Source organism: Mus caroli, unplaced genomic scaffold (assembly GCF_978045245.1).
Source record: "Mus caroli unplaced genomic scaffold, Mus_caroli_1 scaffold_2, whole genome shotgun sequence".
In the NCBI taxonomy this organism is placed as follows: domain Eukaryota; kingdom Metazoa; phylum Chordata; class Mammalia; order Rodentia; family Muridae; genus Mus; species Mus caroli.
The window spans coordinates 47,425,812-47,449,222 of NW_028227257.1; the positions used below are offsets into that span (position 1 = coordinate 47,425,812).

At 43.6% G+C, this 23,411-nt stretch overlaps 1 pseudogene; it reads left to right on the forward strand.

Moving 5' to 3' along the window:
* The first annotated feature begins 5,150 nt into the window (after positions 1-5,150).
* On the forward strand, positions 5,151-6,362 carry LOC110307094 (protein SEC13 homolog pseudogene; annotated as a pseudogene).
* Positions 6,363-23,411: the final 17,049 nt, after the last annotated feature.

Below are 23,411 nucleotides of genomic sequence, written 5' to 3' on the forward strand. Positions count from 1 at the left end.
CTTCTAAACGCTGACACCATTGCATACACTAGCAAGATTTTGCTGAAAGGACCCAAATATAGCTGTCTCTTGTGAGACGATGCCGGGGCCTAGCAAACACAGGAGTGGATGTTCACAGTCAGCTATTGGATGTATCACAGGGCTCCCAATGGAGAAGCTCGAGAAAGTACCCAAGGAGCTAAAGGGATCTGCAACCCTATTGTCGGAACAACATGGTGTACTAACCAGAACCCCGGAGCTCTTGTCTCTAGCTGCATATGTATCGAAAGATGGCCTAGTCGGCCATCACTGGAAAGAGAGGCCCATTGGACTTGCAAACTTTATATGCCCCAATATAGGGGAATGCCAGGGCCAAAAGAATGGGAATGGGTGGGTAGGGAAGTGGGGGGCGGTATGGGGGACTTTTGGGATAGCATTGGAAATGTAACTGAGGAAAATATGTAATAAAAATATTAAAAATTAAAAAAAAAAAAGAAAACAGAGAGACAACGGACAGAGTCTATACCAAAAACAGAAAGAGAGGAAAGGATCTGATAGCACAAGCGAGATCACAAGAGAATCAAAGACTTCCATAATATAAGCCAGGGCTACTCTGACTCAAAAGAATCCGTCCTAGCCCAGGATACAACCACAGTCCCAAGAAGCTTTAAAGCCTGTTGGGGGCTGTGCTGTGTAATACTGCATTGGTTAAGTTTCTGCTGCTGTGATGAAACACCATGAGCAAGGTAACTTATAGAAGAAAGAGTTTATTTAGGCTCACAGTCTGAGAGGGTTATAGTAGAGTCCATAATCGCAGTGATGCATGACAAGTCACAGGCATGATGGCCAGAACAGGATGCTGACAACTGACATCTTGAACTGCAAGTGCTAAACAAAGAGTGAACAGGAAATAGAGTGAGGCTCTGAGTTCTCCAAGCCCACCCCAGGTGACAAACTTCCTCCAGCAAGCCTGTGTTCCCAAAACTTCCCCAAGTGGTTCCCCACCAACTGGGGAGCAAGCACTCAGATGCCTGAGCCTATAAGCCCATTTCTCATCCAAACTGCCACGTATTCCAAAACCTGGAAACCGAAAAGAAATGGACAGATTTCTAGACACACATATGACCTTCCACATTGAGAAGGTATGAACCACATAGATCTATAGTGAACAGTGAAATTAAAGCAGTAACATGCCGCTCAACAAACAGGAGCTCAAGCTGGATTCATTCACAGCCAACTTCTACTAATCCCTAAATAAGGACTAATACCAATGTTCTCCAAGCTATTTCATGAAATACAAAGGGACACTCCAAGCTCAGCCTATGTGGCCAGTATTACCCTGAGACTAAAGCTGGATAAAGACAAAAACTATAGATCGTCTTTTCCTGATAAACACAGATACATTCTCAGTAGAGTGCTGGCAAACTGAATTCAACAGCACATAGAAAGTGTGACTCACCATGAACAGGATATTCTCATTCCAGGGGAACAAGGGTGTTTCGGCACATGCAAATGAAGCGGTGTAATAATGTGGTGGTTTGAATACATTTGGCCCCCATAGATTCACATGTTTGAATGCTTGGCCATACTGAGTGGCACGATTAGGAGGTGTGGCCTTATTGGAAGAGGTATAGCCTTCTTGGAGGAGGCATGCCACTATGAAGGTGGGCTTTGAGGTCTTCTGTGCTCAGGCTCCACACTGTGCCAAAAAATAGTCTCCTCCTGGCTGCCTTTGTATCATGATGTAGGACTCTCAGCTCCTCCAGCACTGTGTCTGCCTGGATGCTGCCATGCCTCCCACCATGAAAACAATGGATTGAACCTCTGAAACACTAAGGCAGCCCCAATTAAATTTTTGTCTTTCCAAGAGTTGCCTTGGTCATGGTGTCTCTTCACAGCAATAAAACCCAAACTAAGACAAATAGCATTTCAATATAGAGGTAGGCTCAGAAATCACATGATCATCACAATTGATCAGAAAGGATTTTAACAAAGTTCAAATCTTTTCATGACAAAAATCCTCTGTTAAAGCTAGGAATAGAAGGAACATATCGTAACATAATGAAAGATGTGCACACCAAATGTATAGCCTGCATTATACCAAGTGAAGAAGGCACTGAAAGCATCTCCCCTAAAGCCAGGGCTCTGAATTCTCTTTCAGCATCATGACTGAATGCTTAGCAAGAGAAAGACGTAGAAAGGATGGAAATGAGAAAGGAAGAAAAGAAATCATCTTTATCAACACTCTACCAGAAGTCTTAGTGGTCTGAGAAGACTGCACAGCCACTGGCCACTGCCCAGAAAGCTGCCAAGATGTGGGAATCCCCAGTGAGCAGAGACAGGGACAGAGGCACATGGCAGCCTCTGCTCGCCTGCCTGTCCTGACTTCCCCAACTCAGCCCTAACGAATGTCAGCCAAGTCCAAGGAAACTCTTCCTCACTGTCTCTACTACAGGGTCCACGAGCATTCTCTAAAACCAAGGTCAAGGAATAGGTCAAGATCATTGTCGGGGTCTGGAATTAGTTCTGGGTGACCTGAAGGATGTGATCAAAGAACTTAAAGAGGTAGTTAACCAGACTGATACCCTGACCTCTGACCCACAGAGCTTCAAAGACGAATGAGAGCTCCAAAACAGATGGAAGAACCTAGTGGGGAAACCCCCACTCAACTCTCAATTCGGCATGCACCCAATAATCACGAACAAACATGATTCTTGATGTAAAAACATGAAGTATTTTAATGGCAGAGCTCCAGGTCGAAACGTATCTCACGCAGGAGACAGTGGATTCGACCACGAGGCTTGGAAGCTAGGGGTTTTTATAGAAAAGGGGCTGGGACTGGGGCTGGGGGAGGAATTGGCGTGGTTTCACATGATTGGTCCATTTAAACATCAGCAGACTGTACATGCAGATAACATTTAACTTAGGTCAGAAGGGCGGGAGATAGGGAGGCGCCGGGCCAGTCCGGACTTGTCATTCTCTTTATCTTTATGGCCAAGCAGCCTCAGGAATGTCTTAATGACGGGCCTGCTTGGGCATGTCCTGGCCTGTTCTGCTATGTTCTCAGCCCCAGGTTTCAAAGCTCACAAACAACTCTTTGGGCTATTTGACATAAATTACATGAATCACAGGTCTCAAGTTTTATTTTCTTTCACAGACATGCTGAACAGTCCCTCCAGCTGCATGATGACCTCCAGCACAGAGCTCAAAGAACAGGTCAATTCCCCACTTCTTAAACTTCCAGCGCTCCTCTGCTACTCCTGATTCTGAGAAAGCCAAACGCTCCATCACTCCCTCCAAGGTAGTTTGGGTGCATCCTTCCCCTGCACCCAAACCACTGAAGGCCTCGAGGAAGTCAGCCACGCGACGTGAACCATGTTAAAAAATAGGTTTTTTTTTCTATTTTATAAACATCAAACAATAGGGAAAGAGCACTTTGTACTCCATCAATACATCCCACATTCACCAAAATGGCATACAAACCACCTGGTAAGTGCATAGTCTGCTGCTTCTCTCCCAGGTTGCCTGTGCTTTTCAATGTTCCGTTATCAGAAACTGCAGAACAGTGAGAAAGTCTGGGTGTGCTACTGACAAGTGACCTGTGACAAACTCAACCCTTAGGATTTCAAGAATTTGGATTTATTTATTGTAAGACATGGGATCTCAAATATTTGATTTTGTTAATAAGGCCAAAAACAGTTCACTTCACTCATGAATGAATAAATCCATCTATGTATTGATGAATTCTCTTTGGCCTAATGCTTTTTAATAATTTTAATACCAAAGGATTATTTCATTCAAGGCATCTTTTAATGGTTTTTTTTTTATTATTAGATGCTGAGGATGATAACAAATGATCTATCATGTCAAACTGTATGCGTCATAAAATATTTTGAGCTTTGAAAATATCATTTCAATAAATCATGGTAAATAACGAGAAAATGGATCTTGCTGGAGACCAAAATGAAGTAGAGGTTCACTATGTAGGAATGGAGGTAGGACACAAGTCCCAAGAGTTTGGACAGGATCACAGAGAGTGGATATCAGAATTAAATTAACTATCATAATCCAAGCGACAAATCTATATTTGCACATTATACACCTTCAACATGGTATTTCTAGAACCATCTGTCAAAAGCCTTGCGTGTTGTCAAACATTCTCACAGGACATACTTTAAATAAGCATACTGAAAATCACACAAAACGCAAATATGCTTTGCCTCCTACCTGTGAGGCAGGCTCTGAGTGTCCTGTAAGGGTCCAGGCATTTGTGGTCAGAAGAATGGTAGAGTGTGTGGTGTGGTCAGAGGGTGTGGTCAGAAGATATGGTAGAGTGTGTGGTGTGGTCAGAGGGTGTGGTCAGAAGTGATCTTTACCTTTTTCTTTCCTGAGTTGAAGAGTTCTTTGCTGTCGTCGTCGTTACTTGCTGTCCCATAAAAGAGTCTTCTCCTTTTACCGCCAAATAAAAACTGCTCTCTTCAGTACCATTTACCAACTTAAGAAACTTACCCCAGCAGCACTGACTGGGTTTATACAATATTTTGCCTTGTAGCTAAAACTCAAGTTTTTCTCCCCTACAATCACTGTGAGGAAAGTGCCTTGAGGGAAAATGTGGTCTATTAGTGGGTAACAGTAGATCTCCTGTTTGTGGAAATTAGTTTATTGTGTAATTCAAAGAATGCAGTAACCTCAAATAACTGCCTTTTGATTTAAAACTTTGATTTTTTTTTCTGCTTCAGAGAGGTAGTCTTGTAATTTAGAACACTGTGTTTAAGCAGCTTTCTACTAAAATCTGACCATGTATTTTGGACAGAATAATAAAAGAAAATAGCATCTTTAAAAATTAATGATCAGATAAACGAGGACTAGAGAATGCCATATTAATTTTTCTAAAGGAAAGAAATGCCTTAGATGTGGCACATACTCTCAGCATAGTAGAAGGATACAAAATAATCAAAAATTAGTAGTTTTTAAAAATATGCCAGGAGCTGCCAAGTCCAAGGCCATGGGTCGCCGCTGCTGCAGCTATGGTGTCAGTAATGGACACCTCTCATGAGGACATGATTGTGACAGCTGACTATCCCTGAAGCCTGACTCAGATCTACACTAGGCCCTGGCTTGGGGGTTAGCCATGCGTCCTGCAGGCTTCCCTAGCTGTCCTCCCCTTGCAGCATGATGCACAGATGGACTACTACGGTACCTGCCTATCAACCTGCTCCTCGGATAGGTCCATCAAAATTTTTGATGTGCAGAATGGAGGGCAGATCCTCATTGCAGACCTCAGAGGACATGAGGGGCCAGTGTGGCAAGTGGCCTGGGCCCACCCCATGTATGGCAATATCCTGGCCTCCTGTTCCTATGACCAGAAAGTCATCATCTGGAAGGAGGAAAACGGCACTTGGGAGAAGACCCATGAACACTCAGGACATGACTCCTCAGTGAACTCTGTTTGCTGGGCCCCTCATGACTATGGCCTGATCCTGGCCTGTGGGAGTTCAGATGGGGCCATCTCACTGCTGACCTATACAGGGGAAGGCCAGTGGGAAGTGAAGAAGATTAACAATGCTCACACGATTGGCTGTAATGCTGTCAGTTGGGCTCCAGCACTTGTGCCTGGAAGCCTTATAGACCAATCATCAGTGCAGAAACCCAATTACATCAAGAAGTTTGCATCAGGTGGCTGTGACAACCTCATCAAGCTATGGAGGGAAGAGGAGGATGGCCAGTGGAAGGAGGAGCAGAAGCTAGAGGCACACAGCGACTGGGTCCGAGACGTTGCCTGGGCCCCCTCCATTGGCTTGCCCCCCAGCACCATTGCCAGCTGCTCTCAGGATGGTCGAGTGTTTATTTGGACCTGCGACAATGCCTCAGGCAATATGTGGTCACCTAAACTCCTACACAAGTTCAATGATGTTGTGTGGCACGTGAGCTGGTCCATCACAGCCAACATGCTGGCTGTGTCAGGTGGAGACAATAAGGTGACCCTGTGGAAAGAGTCGGTGGACGGACAGTGGGTGTGCATCATTGACGTCAACAAGGGCCAGGGTTCTGGGTCAGCCTCCATCACAGAGGGCCAACAGAACGAGCAGTGACAGCACAGACAGCCTGGCCTTCCTGTTACCTATTCTGGAACAACCTCCAAACAACTGAGAAGAGGAGTCCCAGTGCTACCAAGATTCCACACCCAGGAGTGCCCACACATGCAACACTGGGTATTCACCTGCCTTACTGGGATTCCATATGTTTAATAATTTAATGTCCAGCTGAAAGTATTCATGTAAGGAACAAATGACTATTATTTTTAAATATTTTTGGCCATTTTTAACTATCTTTTGGTTCAGACTGTTTCCAAGCTAATAAAATCATATTGCATAGAAAAAAAATATGCCAATAGTAAGATTGTTGTGTAGAAAAATCTCATTTATGGCCTTCTCAAAGAAGTATAATAGGTAGGAATGAACTCAAGCAAGGAGGTGAGGAGCCTTTAAATGAAAACTTTAAGATATGCCAGGAAGACACTGAAGAACATACAAGAAGATGGAAGATGTTCATTGATTAGTAGAATTAACATAACAATAGCTGTACCACCCGCTAGCAGTCTCCAGGTTCATGCAACCCAAATACAAATGTGAATAGTATTGTGACGGATAGTTATATGTCAAGTGGACACAAGCTAAAGTCATCTGAGAGAATAGAACCGCAGTTAAGAAAATGCCTCCATGAGACTGGGCTGTACGAAAGCCCGTAGGAAACTCTCTTAATTAGTGGTCCACAGAGGAGGGGCCAGCCCACTGTGGGTGGAGCCATCCCTAGGCTGGTAGCGGTGCTGGGTTCTATAAGAAAGCAGGCTGAGCAAACCATGAGGAACAAGCCACTAAGCAGCACTCCTCCATGGCCTCTATATCACTTCCTGCCTCCAGGTTCCTGCCCTGTCCTGACTTCCTGTGAGGATGATATGGAAGAGTAAGCCAGATAAACCCTCTCCTCCCCAACTTAGGGTGTTTCATTGCAGCAATAGCAACCCTTACTAAGACACTATTCTTCACTAAGATACCAACCCAAAAAGCTTTATATGCAAACACAAAAGGCTCAAACACCAAAGCAATCCCAGGTGAAAGAGCTGCACTACAGGTACCTAAACGCCTGGTTTCAAACTATCATCTCAAGCTACACTAATAAAACATCAGAGCACTAGCACAAAATGGGCCCAAAACATGAATGGAACAGAATAGAGGACCCAGAGTTAAACCCACATAGACATGGCTACCCAATATCTAATAACGGGATCAAGACATATCAGAAAAAGTCCATTGAACAAATGCAGCAAGACTGAGTAGTGACTTGACGAGTGACATTAGATTTACATCCCTAATCCCACAAACATCAACTCAAAATGGGTTAGAGACTTTAATCTAGAAACCGAAATGCTGAAACACTAGAAGAAAACACTTCAAGATGTAGGCATTTCACAAATTTCCCATCAGGACTCCAACAGCACAGGAATGTGCCCCCCCCCCCCACCCCAAGAAGGAAAGATTGAAAATCTTCTGCACTGCAAAGAAAACACCACCAGCATGAGCAGGATGGGAGAAAATGATCATGTCTTATACTGCAGATAGGGTACGAATATCACGACTCTAGAAAGAGCTGTGACAACCCAAACAAGAAATGATCAGCCTGTCCTCAACTGAGTTGAAATGCAAATGGACAATAGATATTTTCATAAGTGGTCAACATTGTTAACCCTGGGGAAAATGCAAATTAAAACTACTTTGTGACTCCAAGTGGAGGTGCACACCTTTAATCCCAGCACTCAGGTAGATCTCTGAGTTCAAGGCTAGCTTGGTCTACAAAGCCAGTTCCAGACTAACCAGGGGTATAGAGTGAGACCCTATTTTGAAACAAAACAAAACTTTGAGATTCTACCTCACCACGGTCAGAAGGACATCAACAAGAGAACAAAGAACAATAAATGCTGGCGAGGATGTGGGGAAAGAGAAACCACGACTCACTGTCAGTGGCAGTCCCAAGTCCCAACCAGCATAGCTGTTGTTGAAGTCAGCATAGACGTTTCTCAGAGGGTCACAAATAGAACTATTCAGAGATGAACAGGTAAAAAATGTGGCATGCACACACAATGGACTTTTATTCTGCCATAAAAAAATGATGGAATTATATCACTTGCTGGAAAGCAGATGAACTGGAGATTATGTCAAGGAAAATGAATCAAAGAATCCAATATCACATGTTTTCTCAGATCTGTGGAATCTGTGTGTTTGTGGGGGTGGGAGAGGGAGGAGAGAAGGAGAGGGAAGAGGGAGAGGGAAGAGGGAGAGGGAGAGGAGAGAGAGAGAGAGAGGGAGAGAGGGAGAGAGGGAGGGACAGAGAGAGAGAGGGAGAGAGGGAGGGAGAGGGAGAGAGGGAGGGAGGGAGAGAGAGCGAGAGGGCAGAGGGCGAGAGGGCAAGAGGGAGAGAGGGAGAGGGAGAGGGGAGAGGGAGAGAGGAAACAATAGAAGATGAGAGGAGAAAAGAGAGCCAGATGTTGCATATTCTTTATCCTTTGCAGAATGGAGTGGAGGTGGGCGGGTTAGGCATGGAGGAACACACCTATAATTTCAGCACTCAGGAATCTGTGGTAAGAGAATTACTACAAGTTAGATACTGGCCTGGGCTACAGATGGGGCCCTGTTATAAAAATAAAATAAAATAAAATAAAATAAAATAAAATAAAATAAAACCAAAAGCCAGACTGATACTTTGGATTCTGTCCTGTTTCTGGGTGGTGACGGTCAGTACTCTAGTGTGACATACGTATCTCTAAGACAGGAGGCTTACTGCATTAGGTGTATAAACGCACTTTGCTCGTGGGCTATAAGGGAGGTTAAAGCATTTAAGAATCCTTAGTAAAGTAGGCTTGAAAAATCTAAGCCTACACCTTCCATTGCTTTTAGTTATGAGAGTAGAACAATGTGGGGTCAGAGCTCCAGAAAGACTACTCTGGGGTCCCGGAGAACACGAAGTTTCTGCCAAACTCAGCCTGGGCATCTAGAAACCATCTGAAAGGAAGGCAGAGCTGCTTGGGTGGCATGGCTGTCAGATGGACTGGAGTGGGAAGGGTGCAGGGCTTGCTTAAAGAACTCTTATGGGGAGCTGGTGGGATGCTCAACAGGTAAATCCCTTAGTGCATAAGCCTGGTGAGCTGTGCTCAGCTTCAGGAACCTGTGTAAAGGTGAACGCGGGAGGACCCACTTCACAAGTTATCCTGATTGCTCTGTGTGCACTGTCTCAGAGGGCAGATGTGTGGCGTTTGATGGCGTTATTCCTGGGTAAGCCAAGATGAAAAAGAGTATGTTAGAGGTCTATTGTTGGGTAAAATGGGAGATGGAATCAAAGAACTCAGTGCAAATATCCCAAGTTCAAAGCTGACTCTGGTGTCACCAGTTTCTGAGAGTGTAGCATTGAGAAAATCATTCTTGCCTCTCTATAGAAGGCCAGGTTTAAGTTCCAGCAGATCCTAGAATGTTCTAGAATGCTGTCCTAGAATCACTGCACACAGCTCACCTGGGCTCTGGCTATATAAAGTAGTCTACCATGGAAGCCTGTGGTCATGAAAACCACCACAGCCTGCAGGAGGAGCTGCTGATACTTAGTTTCCCATATTCTTCCGTGTACCGCGAGAGGAGTGAGAAACCTAAACAAGCCAAGTGCCATTCGGAAGTAGGCAAAAATGGGCAGAGTCATATCAAGTACAAACACCGTATGTGTGCTGTATGGCTCACCCTGTGCATGGCAGGAAAGCAGCATGCACCCAAAGGAGGTGTCCTTCAGTGTGGAGACAGGCTTGCTGGGGAGACAAAGAAGGAGGACGCCCAACTATTTCTGTGACTTTTCATAGGACAGCCACAGGTGGACTTCATTCATGTGTGGCAACATGCCAACCAAGTTCCCTATGATGATTGGTTCCTGAGTTATTTTCTGTAATCTCTGTGTTTGATCCATCATTTAATTGAAAAGAAAAGCCAGACTTTCTCAGCACTAGTTTTGCCTACGGTAATTCATCCCTCCCTCCTCCCTCCTCCCTCCTCCCTCCTCCCTCCTCCCTCCTCCCTCCTCCCTCCTCCCTCCTCCCTCCTCCCTCCTCCCTCCTCCCTCCTCCCTCCTCCCTCCTCCCTCCTCCCTCCTCCCTCCTCCCTCTTCCTTCCTTCCTTCCTTCCTTCCTTCCTTCCTTCCTTCCTTCCTTCCTTCCTCCTTTCCCACCTTGGTGCGGAGGTTTGAACCCAGAGCCTTCTGTATGCTAGGTCAGCACTCTGCTACTGGGCCTTACAGCAGCTTCTTTAGTTACCAGAACTTTCCATTCATAAAAGGGCTGCATTCATAAAGCAGATTTAAATGTCCTCCATATGTGTAGGGCACTTCTTAAGGGGAGAGGGGACAGTTCTGAGGGAGGGGCCATGTTTTCTCCTCTGTGGGAGAAGCTCATTCCGTCTGCCCCTTGGAGTCATAACTTGATTCAAATTAGGCAACATTTAAGAAAACATCTTAAAAACAACAAAAAGATGCAAGTTGGCAGAAAGGGTTATTGATGAGATACGAGCCCGGGGCTTCAATTATTAGCGACATCAGTAGCATCAAAAACAAAGAGGAGGGAGGGTGGAAAGGAAGGAAGAAAGGAAGGAAGGAAGGGAAGGAAAGGAGGGAGGGAGGGAGGGAGGGAGGGAGGGAGAGAGAGAGAGAGAGAGAGAGAGAGAGAGAGAGAGAGAGAGAGAGGAGAGAGAGAAGAAAGAAAAGGAAGAAAAGAAAGAAAGAAGAAAGACCCGGACTGCAGGCAGCCAGAAAAGTAACTGCACTTCTCGGAGCCTCAGTTGAGGGAAGTCTTTCAAAGTAATAGACATTGAACTTTGTGAAAAACAACCCCTGTGGTCACTGCCATTGGAATGTCAATCAATATTTATATGGCTTCCCATGGTGAGTCAAGGGCTCTTTCCATAGAAGACACAGAGCTCTGATTTTCAAGGTTTAAATAATGGACGCGGAGACACCGCCAGAGAGGCACTTATTAAATATCAGTACAGAGTCAACCTTGAGAAAGAGAAGAGCGAGGCGCACTGTTCCCTCACTACAGAGACTCCCACAGAGACTCTGTTCTGCAAACCCTGGGGGATCCGCCCGGATTGGATAGTTCCTTGAGGCTCAGGTTAAACTCAGTAGGTTGCAGCCTTTCTGGGACAGGAACAAGTCAATTTCTATTCTGCCAACCTCACACTGTCTAAGAAAAGCCTAGCTCCGTCCAATGGAAGCTTTGTGGGAGGGTTGTTAACAGCATAAAAGAGTACTCAGAAGCTCACCCACTGAGACTTTCTGGTTGCGGGTGTCAGGGCTAACAAAGTAAATGCACAAAGATTGTGGCAGTTAACCTGACCCTCCCACATCTCCCCTTGGTCCCATCCTCTGCTCATTGGCCCAGATTCCTCACCTCTTGCCACACTCAAAGGTCCCAGCCTTTACAGAGCGGCTCATCTACTGGACGCCACCAACAGACTCAACACTTTAGAACCACTGCCTCATTAACAAAAGAGTGGCTTGGCTCGAGGGTAGGTGGGGAGCTCAGAGTCCTATTGGTATAGAATTAACATGCCTTCGAGGTGAGGAATCACTGCACCACTTGGAGATTAATAAAGAAAGAACTCTTCCACGGCTGATGCACCGAAAGGAGCGACCCTGAACGGAAATCCTGATCAGCTTATACAGCCTCGGGTTACACTTGGAACAATTAAACGTTTCATAGAGACAGAAATCCTAGAGTTTGGTTGCTTGGACAGGTGGGGGATTTACAATGTAAAATATTGTTGTGGTCCCAAGACCAGGGCTGCTCTTCCCAGGCAGCTGTTATCCAAGGGTGGTCCTGTCTGCCTGGCAGGATTCCAGTCTTCCTAACCAGAGAACCAGGGGCCACTTCTTCAGCTAAATTCTGTTTTGTGTAACTTAATGTTTCCTGAGCAAGTGTAGTTAACTCTCTACAGCATCAGCTTATTATTCTCAGTTTCTCTTCCATCAATATGAGAGCTTTGCCACCAGATGAACCAGGATTTGAGTAATCTGCACATGACCCAAAATGACCCATTGCTCACTTTGAGCCAACTACATCAAACTACATGATAATCATATCATTGTTTTGAAACCTAAATTTTGGGGTAAAATGTTTTATATACATATTAACAAGCACTCTTTGGAAACTATATAGCTATAGCAGGTGTTAAATATTTCTGTGCTGCTTGTGAAAAAATTAGATTAATTCAACCCTAGATGACTAATTACCCAAAAGTTACTCCCCAAAGCAAAGCAAGTCCTCTTCCAGAGAGGGTGACAATCTTGGACACAAACAGTTTCAATGGAGAGTTCACAAACGTTATGCTCAGCACATGATAAAATGAAGCAGACATAAAAGCAAAAGCTAAATTTTCTACTGACTGGAAGACATCCCTCACCCAGGGCTTATATCAGAGAAGTGACACACATATGATGGTAATGGGTTCTGTGTATATGCGTGTACAAGGGTGGGGTAGGGATCAAAAGTTGGGAGATCATAAATGGACCAAAGGAAAGGGCTATCTACCCTTCACCAAACCTGACCTGGCTCTAGGAAATTCAGAGACTGAATTCCTCCCCTTGATGTTCTCCAGAGGCAACTGGACCCCATGTAAGGTAACTGGGGAAGTGTTATGGTCCCCGTGGACTTTTCTCTGAAATGCTGTTCATGGACTTGGCTGGAAATCGCTCTGGTTGCATTTTTCAAAGTGGTCAGAACTGAGGACACATAAGGGGTTAAAAGTGATCTGAGTAAGAGGCCACGCTCCCTCACTCCCTGGAGAGTTCTTGATGTTAGAAACCCTGGAACTCCTGGAATACCTAAGTAGAGGAAAAGCATCCCACACCTAGAAGAAGGGAGACTCATGAAGCTACATCAGATTTGAGAGAGGACCAGACTGGGTAACCCAGTGTGACCCTGTCTTAAAAAAAATTGAAGGGATTAAGAAAATAGTTCATTGTTAGAACAATTGCTATTTACATGCAATGTCCTTTGTTTAACTCAACTAACACACACACACACACACACACACACACACACACACACACACACACACACAGGTAATGAATGCCAAGGAGCTGCACTGGCTCCAGCATAAAGTCCCTCAACAAACCAGGAGTCCTCTGTAGCCTGGCCAATGGCCTTATGACTTGTGATCTCCCTGTTGTTCTTTTAACTGTCTGCTGTCTCCTCTGTCTTTCCCTCAGCCACCAGACCAACTCCACATGGGTCATAGCTGCTCTAGGAACTCATTACCCAAACCCTGCTGCTTGTGGATGCAGAGTGACTTGGACAAGATGAAGCCTCCAGCAAGCTGCATGGGAACAGATACCCCAATGCTGAGTTCTTAGAATCCAGTTGCAGTGTTAGTTTTCCTTGACATTTTAACATAGCTGTTACTGCTTTTGCATATATCAGAGTAATTTACAGAGATAGGCAAAAAGTCACTGGGGATGGAAGCACTTGAATTAAGGAATATTTTGTTTTCTTTGGGGGTTCTGAGAGCTTAAGGGGGAAGTGGAAGAGATAGCAAATAACAGAGAGCAGGCTGCTGCAATTAAATGTGATTTAGCACAGCTTAAGTATCACTTTCAGACAGTGTCAAATTAAGGCAGTTAAGGAGATTGCTAGAAAGGGGACTTTTTTCTTATCTAAGTGAAATGCTGGCACAGGAGGCCTCCGAAGGGAAACTGCCAGAAGCAGTTTTATGTGGTTGGCATGTTTGTACCAAGCATGTCCTTGGGGTTTTTGAATCTTATATTGTCTGCACAATTACCACTTTATGAAAATATCCTCAGAAATTCCCTCGAAAAAAACAGAGGTAGTTAGCATCCTGCATTCAGGATAGTTTGTCCACATTTTAGAAACATAAGGAATGTTTTCAACAATACTTTCATGCAAACTTGCAGTGTCCCTTCTTAGGAAAAATCCTTATTATTCCTGGAAACCAGAGGGATGGCTTTTAAAATTCCATTAATTTAACAGTTCATTTTGTTTAACTATTAGGAGGTTTTAAAAAACTCCCCCCTTTCCTTCAGTCCTCTTCTCTTCTCTTCTCTTCTCTTCTCTTCTCTTCTCTTCTCTTCTCTTCTCTTCTCTTCTCTTCTCTTCTCTTCTCTTCTCTCCTTCCTGCTCTCCTTCCTTCCTTCCTTCTTTCCTTCCTTCCTTCCTTCCTTCCTTCCTTCCTTCCTTCCTTCCTTCTTTCCTTCCTTCCTTCCTTCCTTCAGAAAGGAATAGCCTTGAGTTGGGGACACCTCTCCCTTAGCCAGTGCTGGGATTGCAAGCATATACCCAACTGGGAGATAAATACATCTGAAGTTTGACCTTGTGTCTTTGGTATATGCCAGAGGCTCCCAATCTAATTTCTACCCTTTTGTTTATAAAAAGATCCTACCATAGAGCCCAGGCATGGAATTAAGAATCCTTCTGCCTGAGGCTTCCAATAGTTGAGGTGACAAGCAAGCACCACGATGCTTGTTTATTTTATTATAAGGTTGGCAATGGTCTTACAATTTGGGTTGGATGAGATTTGTGGAATTGTGTCTGACACTCCTCGAGTTATGAAAATGTAGGGGAAACGGTGGGAAATTTTTAGTTTAATGTGTGACTTTTGCAAAGCAGTGCATACATACAGAAAGAAGATTAAGCCATCTGACAAGTACTTAGTGAGGATTATTGGAGCTGGTAGAGTATGTATGATCAGTGTGGTTCAAATGTCTAAAGTTATATTTTCCCAGGAAAAACAATGGAGAGTTGCAAAAACAGTTGTCAGAAACCAAAAATCCCCCTAGGAGGTAGGTCCTAACATGGATCATAGTTGACTGATCGTATGAACAGTATTAGGCAAGCATCATTTTTTTAAAATACAAAAATATCTGGGGCACGGAAAGCTTACGGATGACAGTTTATATTAGGATTTTTTCTTTTTCTTTAACAATTAATAATTAACCTTTAGTTATAAATAGAAAAGTGTCCATCCTACTGTTATGTAACATTTTCCTCCTAATTGAAAATTTTTTCTCTAGAAAGGAAGGATTATGAATCTCTAGAGGTAAACACCTCGCAAATCTCAGGAAGTTCCTGTAATTATCAAGATTCATGAAGTCCCTCCCCAGGCTATAGACGTAATAAACGCCTGCTAAGGGAGGAGATTCTCTGACCATTTGAGCCACACAGGGTGGGTTGTAGCTGAGGTAGGCCTTTTGGTGATGTAGCTGTCTTTGATTTGCTTCTGTAAGAAATCCCTTACCTGTTCTCTTATGAATAATCTCAGTACCTCGTTGGTTTGCCAAGTTGGACTTTGGAATAATTATTACTTTGGTGTCTGATTCATAGCAAACATGCATTTGGTTGTGTCTCCTCAGGAAGACACTCGCACAACAACTATTTACAAGCTTGGATCATTCAGTTTCATTTGTTAATGGTTTTATGTGTGTCAATGTGAACAAGAAGTTTAGAATTATCTTAACATGAAGTATTTTACTTAGGTATTTTGACTAGGTATAAAAAATAAAACTCCATTATTTGTTATTTTAGAATTTTAAAATTTATTCTCTGATAACTTCATACATGTATACAATATACCTTGAACATATCCATCTTCACCTCTCCCTTCCCACTTCCTCTGGTCCCCCTAGCATGGTCCCCTCCCTTAAGATCCTCTTTAATGCTGCCTTCATGTACATGTGTACATCAGCCACCCATGGTAGTTTGGGCAACCTACTGGTAACCATACTCTTAAAGAAAACGGCTCCTCCCTCAGCATCCTTCAGTATCTTCTCAGTTAGGGGTAGGGCCTCATGAGCCTCTCCCATCCTACTAGAAAGTTGACTGGGTTCATCTCAGAAAAGAATTTCAGGACAAGGGACAAGTCAGAGTAAAGCTAGTGAGGGTGTTTTTTGTTTTATTTTTGTTTTGTTTTGTTTTTTAAATACAGTTAAGCTAGGGAGAGAGGGGAAAAGGAGGGAGGGCGAACCACAGATGCTTTCAAAGGCTGCATACTAATGTATGAATCTATGGTTTTCTAAGTTATGCAGTTCAAAGGACATAACTTACAACAAGTAAAGACTAAGCAAAATTTAAAATAAAGTAAAAAAAAAAAAACTGGAGAGATGGCTCAGAGGTTAAGAGCACTGGATGTTCTTCCAAAGGACCCAGGTTTAATTCCTAGCACCTACATCTGTCTGTAACTCCAGTTCCAGGGGATCCGACACTCTCAAAAACAGGTTATAAGCAGGCAGAACACCAATATGCATAAAAAACAAAAACAAAAAAAACATCAAAACAATAAAACAACCCCCCACATACAGACACAACCAGACAAACTTATTCCTCTTGAAGAATTTCCTTCTGTAAATGAATTCTAAAGTCGTGACCCACAGGTTGATTATTCCTGCATTAGCAGTATGTGTCAGCATTTGGAGCGAGATGTCTTTCTTTTGCTTTGAGTGCTGTGTGTGCACAACATCACAGGGCAGACAGAGTGAGTGCTGCCCTTCCCAACAGTTACCAGAGAGTCTCACTCAAGTTCCCCATTCTTTCCCATCTGGTGTTTGTAAACACAGTATGGAAAAGCAAAGTTCCCTGTATGTTCAAGTGTCTGAAAACGACGATTCTCTGTGAAAGCATCTTGGTTTATCAAAGGAGACAAAGCATAATAACTATTCTATTACTTTGGTCTCTAGTAAAGTCAACTCTTACACTAAAGAGTCCTATTGTAAGTAAATACAGGCTGCCACAGCAAGACAAGACTTGGGCAAACTGCCCAACAGATGGCTAAGGTCTATGTGTAGCAGCCAAGGGCCAATGTATCAGACAGGCTTCTGCTTGGGTTTGAAGTCGGAGTCATAGATACAGAATAATGGCAGAATGACAGGAATTCTTGATACAGTTCCATGTGAGAGAAACTTACAATGCCGTCTCTCAGATTTGAGTGCACAGTTTTCTCTGCTAAGCCCTCAAAGCCTTGGTCACATCTGCTGACTGAGGACCTAGGGTCCAGAGTATGGGTTAGGGAACATTCTTGTGTGGTCCAAAGTGTATGTCCTATCTAACCAAGATCTTGATTCTCAGACCAGCAGACAGCCTCAGAAGTGGCAAAGGAGAATCAGCACAGTGAGCATGTCACGTTCAATTTTATATCGTGTTGACTGGGCTAAGGGGTGTCTACACAGCTGATGTTTTGGGTAGGCGTGTGCCTGTGTTTCTAGGGGAGATTAGTGATTGAACTGGCAAAGTACTACATCATTTTTGGTGGGGGAGTTTCTCTGTGAAACCCTGGTTGTCCTGGAATTCACTCTGTAGAGCAGGCTGGCCTCAGACATAGAGGTCTGTCCACCTCTGCCTCTGCCTCTTGAATGTTCAGATGAAAGGCGTGCACCAGCTCTGCCATCTGTCTTTTCCAGCATGGTAGGCATTGTTCAATCCACTGAAAGCCTGAAGAGAACAAAACAGTTGTAAAAGTGGCCTTTATTCTCCTGTAATAATTGTCGCAGAGGATTACTGCCTCCATTTGCTAACCTAGGCATAGTCCTGGAAGCTTCTAGCCTCTCTACAATCTTATCTAGGCCTAGAATGTTTTCAGCCTCCGAGACTTACTGCTGAATAAGCTCACCCTTTCTAGTTATTTCTGGTCTCTGCCTGGCTGATTCAATCAAGCTGTTCTGGCTCAAACATGTCGCCATGCTGACTGATTCTATCTTGCTTCTCTGGGCTTCTCCTGAATTGTTCTGCTTGGCCTCAAACTATCTCTGTCAATCTGTTCTAATCTTCTGGTTCCTTCTCATTCTCTGGCTCATTCTGTCTTCACCTGTGTCTAGCTTGTTCTCTCTGCAACCTGTCTTCTTAAAACTCTCCTGGTAAAATTGTCCCTCCCTCTCCCTCTCCCCCCTCCCTCTCCCCTTCTCTCCCTCTCCCTCTCCCCCTCACTCCCTCTCCCTCTCCCCCTCCCATTCCCCCCCTTTCCACTGCTCTCTTAAGTAGCTTCCTTTTCTTCTCTTCTCATTAGAGTTAGGCATATCCTATTCTGTCAAATCTTTCTCTGATTTGTCACTTTGTCTGCCACTCATTTAGACACCACTTTCAAATGTGGTGCTTCCTTCTACAAACTAACTTTATCTTCAATGTTAGGGATTAAAGGTGTGTACTAGGGGCATGCCTATATACCAGTCAGAAGGCTGTGCCAAGGCTGAGCCACACCACAACTAGAACAGGTTGTTGTTTTTTGTTTGTTTTTTTTCACTAAATAACACAATCTTGGGGTTCACAGTGTAATCAAATAAGTATCCTACAACAAATGGTGGTGGAGGGGGACATTTGTTCTCTTGGCTTAAGCTAAGGCAGCCATCTTATCTTTGAGCCCTGATATTTTTGTGCCCACTGGCCCTCAGATCAGGGACTTAAACCATCAGTCCCCTAATTGTTAGATCTTCATACTTAAATTAAATGGCTTTCCTAATCTGAGGAAGTGGCACAGTAGGGAGGTGGTTTTGCAGATGGAGGTGTGAATCCTGGTTGTTTAGTTTGGGGCATTATTATATTTCTGGAAGCTTTAATTTCCCACCCGCATGGTATCATAGAGAAAAGGTCTGCCTAGACTAGTGCTTGCACCCTAAGCTCACAGTTGATCAGTCCTTGACAATTACACTTTTCAGTCATCACTGTCACTCTTGGAGGATGTCATCCTCAGTGCCTGAGAAGTGAGGTCTAATGTGTCTAGAAAGGCCTCCCTTTGTAGATCACATTATCTAGAATCCTGAGAAGGGCTATAGTCATCAAGGGGAGCTTCTCCCCAGCTGGCCCACCTCACTCTTCTCTTGATGCAGGAGTTGGCACCTTGGGAGCCATAGCTCCCTAAGGAAGATCCGGACACCTCAAGAATTATTCTCAGCACGGCAGTTGAGGACCACAATCTGTCAGCTGAAGGTCTGCTGTTGCCCTCTAAATGGAGACTTTTCATGGATATCCAGAGTGTTTCTATTTAAGAGGCAGAGTATATACTGATAGAAACTCTCCTACTCTTTAGGTTCTACAAAACTAACAAGTCCACAAGCATACTGTGATTTACTTTTTGTTAAAACTTAAATTAATTTATTTTTATTTGATTTTTCTTCTTCTTCTTCTTCTTCTTCTTCTTCTTCTTCTTCTTCTTCTTCTTCTTCTTCTTCTTCTTCTCCTTCTTCTTCTTCTTCTTCTTTTTTTTTTGAAACAGAGGCTCATGTGCTCAAGCTGGCCTCAAACTCACTCTGTAGTTGGGGATGATTTTGAACTCCTGATTCCCTGGACTGCAGCTTCCCAAGGGTTGGCATCACAGCAAAGTACCACCATACCAGGTTGGCTAAATTAAAATTTATAATGTATCTCCAGCACCATAAAATTAATCGTTTAAGAGAATGCACCTTGTAGATGTTGTATCTTTAAATACATCTTTTAAAAATCTTTATTTATTTATGTATTTATTTATTATTTTATGTGTATTGGTGTTTTGCCTGCAGGTAAGTCTATGCATTACTTGAATGCTTCATGCATAAGGAGGCTAGAAGAGTGTAAAGACTGGTTATGAACTGCTATGTGGGTGCTGGGAACTGAACCCTGGGTTCTCTGGAAAAGGCGCAGTGCTCTTAACCACTGAGCCATCTTTCCAGTTGTCTTAGTTCCTAGTTACATCTTTTATAAAGAATTGAAGTTTCCTTTCTCATAGACTCTGAGAACATTTTCCCCAACCCCCCTACCTTCTCTTTCTCGCTGCTTCTGGTTCTCACCATTGTTCTAAACAATGTTGTTTCTGTTTTCATTTTACATATATGTGCATGAAACCACAAATAAAACTAGCTTAATTAATTCAATACTATTATTATCATTTTAGCCTATTGTTTTGCAAGTAACATAATTTATTCTTTGTATGGCTGAGAACTTTTCCATTGAGTTTATGGTACATTTTATCCCTTCTTCTGTTGCTGGATACCTAGCTTCACTGGTATGAACAGTGGGGCTAAGAACTAATGTGTCCTTTTAGATTCCTATAAGTTAATATCCATTAGTGATATAGCTGGGTCATATGGAAGATCTACTCTTAATTTTCTAAGAAATGCCTCTACTGATTTCCATGGTGGCTGGACTAGTTTACATGCCCAGTAGCTGTGCCCTTTGCCCACATCCTCTCCAGCCTTTATGTCTGCCTTTATGACTGGGAAAAGATGGAATCTCAATGTAGGCTTGGTGGTGGTGGTGTTTTATATATGGGTATTTTGCTTGCATGTATGTCTATGTACCACATGTGTGCCTGGTGCCTGAGGAGGCCAGAAGAAGAGATCAGATCCCCTGGAACTGGAGTTACAGATGGTTATGTAGCTGCTGAGAATCCAACCCAGGGTCTCTGGAAGATAGCCAATGTTCTTAGCCACTGAGCCATCTCTCCTGGCCCCTCAATGTAGCTTCGGTTTGCATTTCTCTGGTGACTGGTGAGGCTGCTTCCTCTGCTGCTCAGAAGCTATTTAATTTCACAGGGTCCCATTTGCCAGTTGGCCTTATTTCCTGAGCAGGCAGAGTCCTGTTCAGAGTCTTGTGTCTGTGTCTTAAAAATGTTCTCCCTGCTTTCAGGTCTTAAGTGAAAGTCTTGAATGTTTTTGGAATTGATTCTTGCCAGTGAGAGCTAAGGTACTAGCTTTGTTCTTCTATATTTGACTTTCCAGGTCCTGAAGCACCATTGGATGAAGAGGTCTTTTTGTCCATGTGTATTTTTGGCATCTTTGTCCAGTCTGGATCTTCTCTTCTGTTCCATGGTGTGTGTGCCATTGCCACTCATGGCCCTGATGGTGGCAGATAGAGGGCTGCTCCCTAGAGAGCATGAGGTGGGGATGGGGAATCCAAGCAAGGAGCCTAAGGAAACCACACCTTCACAGGAGTGAAAGATTCTTTCTCATTGAAGGGTCTGGCTATAACGTAATACCTTTTCCTGTGTTGTACGAAAAGAATCAAGTCAGAAGGTAGCAATTTTGTTTTTGTTTTGTTTTGTTTTTTAAAATCAGTCTTGAAGTGCAGCATCATAATACCTTCCTTCTCTTTGATCTGTTAAACATTGGCTCCTGAAAGACAATGAAGCCGATGAGTGAAATGACCTCTGATGCCCCACAGTCTCAGAGCATCTGTATTGATCTGGTGTGTGTCCTCGGATAGTTTTTGTTTAAAAGAGTATAAGATAAACTTAAATGTCCTATTTCTGAGAATTCAGAAAACGCCATGATATTAGCTGGGACCAAGGGCAGGTCGATAAGACCAGCTAATTGCCCTTCGGCATTTGTGTTTCCTTAAATTTGGTTCCGAAAAGATTGTTAATTTTCTGAGTACCTCCCGAGAGTGTGAAAAGACGCAAGCTTGGGATTGAGCCTCACACTGTAATGATTGGATGTGATCATTATTAAATGTGGTGGTGTTCTCTAGAACTTGTGATCCATTTTTTTCTCTGATTTTTTTTTTTTTGAGACTCTATGGCCCAGGCTAGGCTCAAACTCACTGCCTTTTTGCCTCAGCTCTACCCCGTGACCACATCTAATCCTACCATCAACTACAGATCTTGCTTCCAAATATTATGAGCAGTCATTTGGGGACTAAGTGGCTGACATGTGAGCTCTGTAGAATGCGTTCAAGCCACACCATCTGGTAAACACAACTACTATAAAGTTTGGCCCACTGTGCACTTAAAATCAAAGAAGCGTGGTTATCCTCAAATCAGCATCCCATTGTGCCCTGCTTGTCAGGAGATTGCAATGGAGAGACACAGCGGCCCATACCAGCCTGGAAGGAAGCTTCTAAAGAGGATTGTGACATAAATCCACAGTGCATTTCATCTTTGAAAAGCTTCAGCAATCTTGGATCTCTTTTTTATTAGAAGAAATGTTTGTATTCTTTCTAATGAAAATCTAATCGCGCAAACACACCACACAGCCAGCCAAGTATTAGTGTTTTATAGTTTCAGATATCTCACGGAGGGGCTGCATTGACTAAGCAAGCAGAATCAGACATTCTGCACATTTGTCAAGTCTCGCTTTTGAGGGAAGTAGTAAATGTCACAGAACTTCAATTCTTTCATTCACCTATTCTGAAACGTTTGAATAAATCCCTCGATCCAAGCTGGTCAATAAACACATTATTGTAAGACCAAATGTGAGTGCTGCTGCGGAGGCTGGTGAAGGGGCTCCTGGAGACTGCTTCAGGAGCATCCGAAAGTCTTCTCAGGGAAGTCCTGCAGGGTGAGGAGGCCTTTGCTGTGGGAACTTCCGCATCTTTACAAAGGACGATGACATCGTTTTTACTGGTTTGTTTTCTAATTGCTGTGATAACCACAAGAAAAAGGAATGGGGAGGAAGTTAGTTCATCTTTCTTCTTACAGCCGATCATGAAAGCAAGCAAGTTCAGGGACCTAGAGGCAGGGTCCTAGAGGCAGACACTGAAGCAGAGAACATGGAGGAGCACCCCTTACTGATTTGTTCTTCATGGCTTGCTCAGTCTGCTTTCTTATACTACCCAGGATCACTTACCAAGGGGTGGCCTCACCCACAGTGGGCTGGACCTTCTCACATTAATCATTAATTAAGGAAATACCCCCCACATACTTGCCTATAATCAATTTGATGGAGGCATTTTCTCAGTTGAGGTTCCCTCTTCCCAGATAATTGTAATTTATATTGAGTTAATAAAAATAAAACCAAACAACCAAACGACCAAACAAACAGAAAACTAACAAACACATAGGTTCAGGCCAGCATTTCTTTCTATTCGCTGAACCTCATTGGAAATTAGAGGAGCATGCTCTCATTAATGTCTCTGCCTTAATTCACAGCCTGTCTCTTATTTCACTCACCTCACAACAGCCTGCTTTGAATATATTATTAGCAGTTTAGATTTGTGGCTGATGCTGCTTCAAAGCGTTTAAATGAAAGTGAACATTTCAGGTGACTCAGCAGGTTGTAACCCTTCCATACCACCCGCTCTGTAGTCACCAAAGTGGTCCATCTGCCTCTCCCGTTTTTCTAGTGACAGAGACAGGGCTGACAGCCATTTACAAGGTGCCTCGGTCCGAATACAGGATGTTCAGCTCCAGGCTCCCACATACAGGACTTCCTTATGCTCCTCATTCTCCTGAAGTTTCTCCTTCTGCTATCCCACTCCACAGGACCCACAGGAAGAATCTATCTTGGGAGCAAGCTAGTGAGTTATAACAAATCTGTTCTTCCATGTTCATTCATTTCCCCTGGCTCTTCCAGGAGGCTGGACTTTAACATAGAGAAATGAGTTAGGAACTGGCGACCTGGGCCTTGAGGACATTCTGATGACTCTAATGTCACATAGT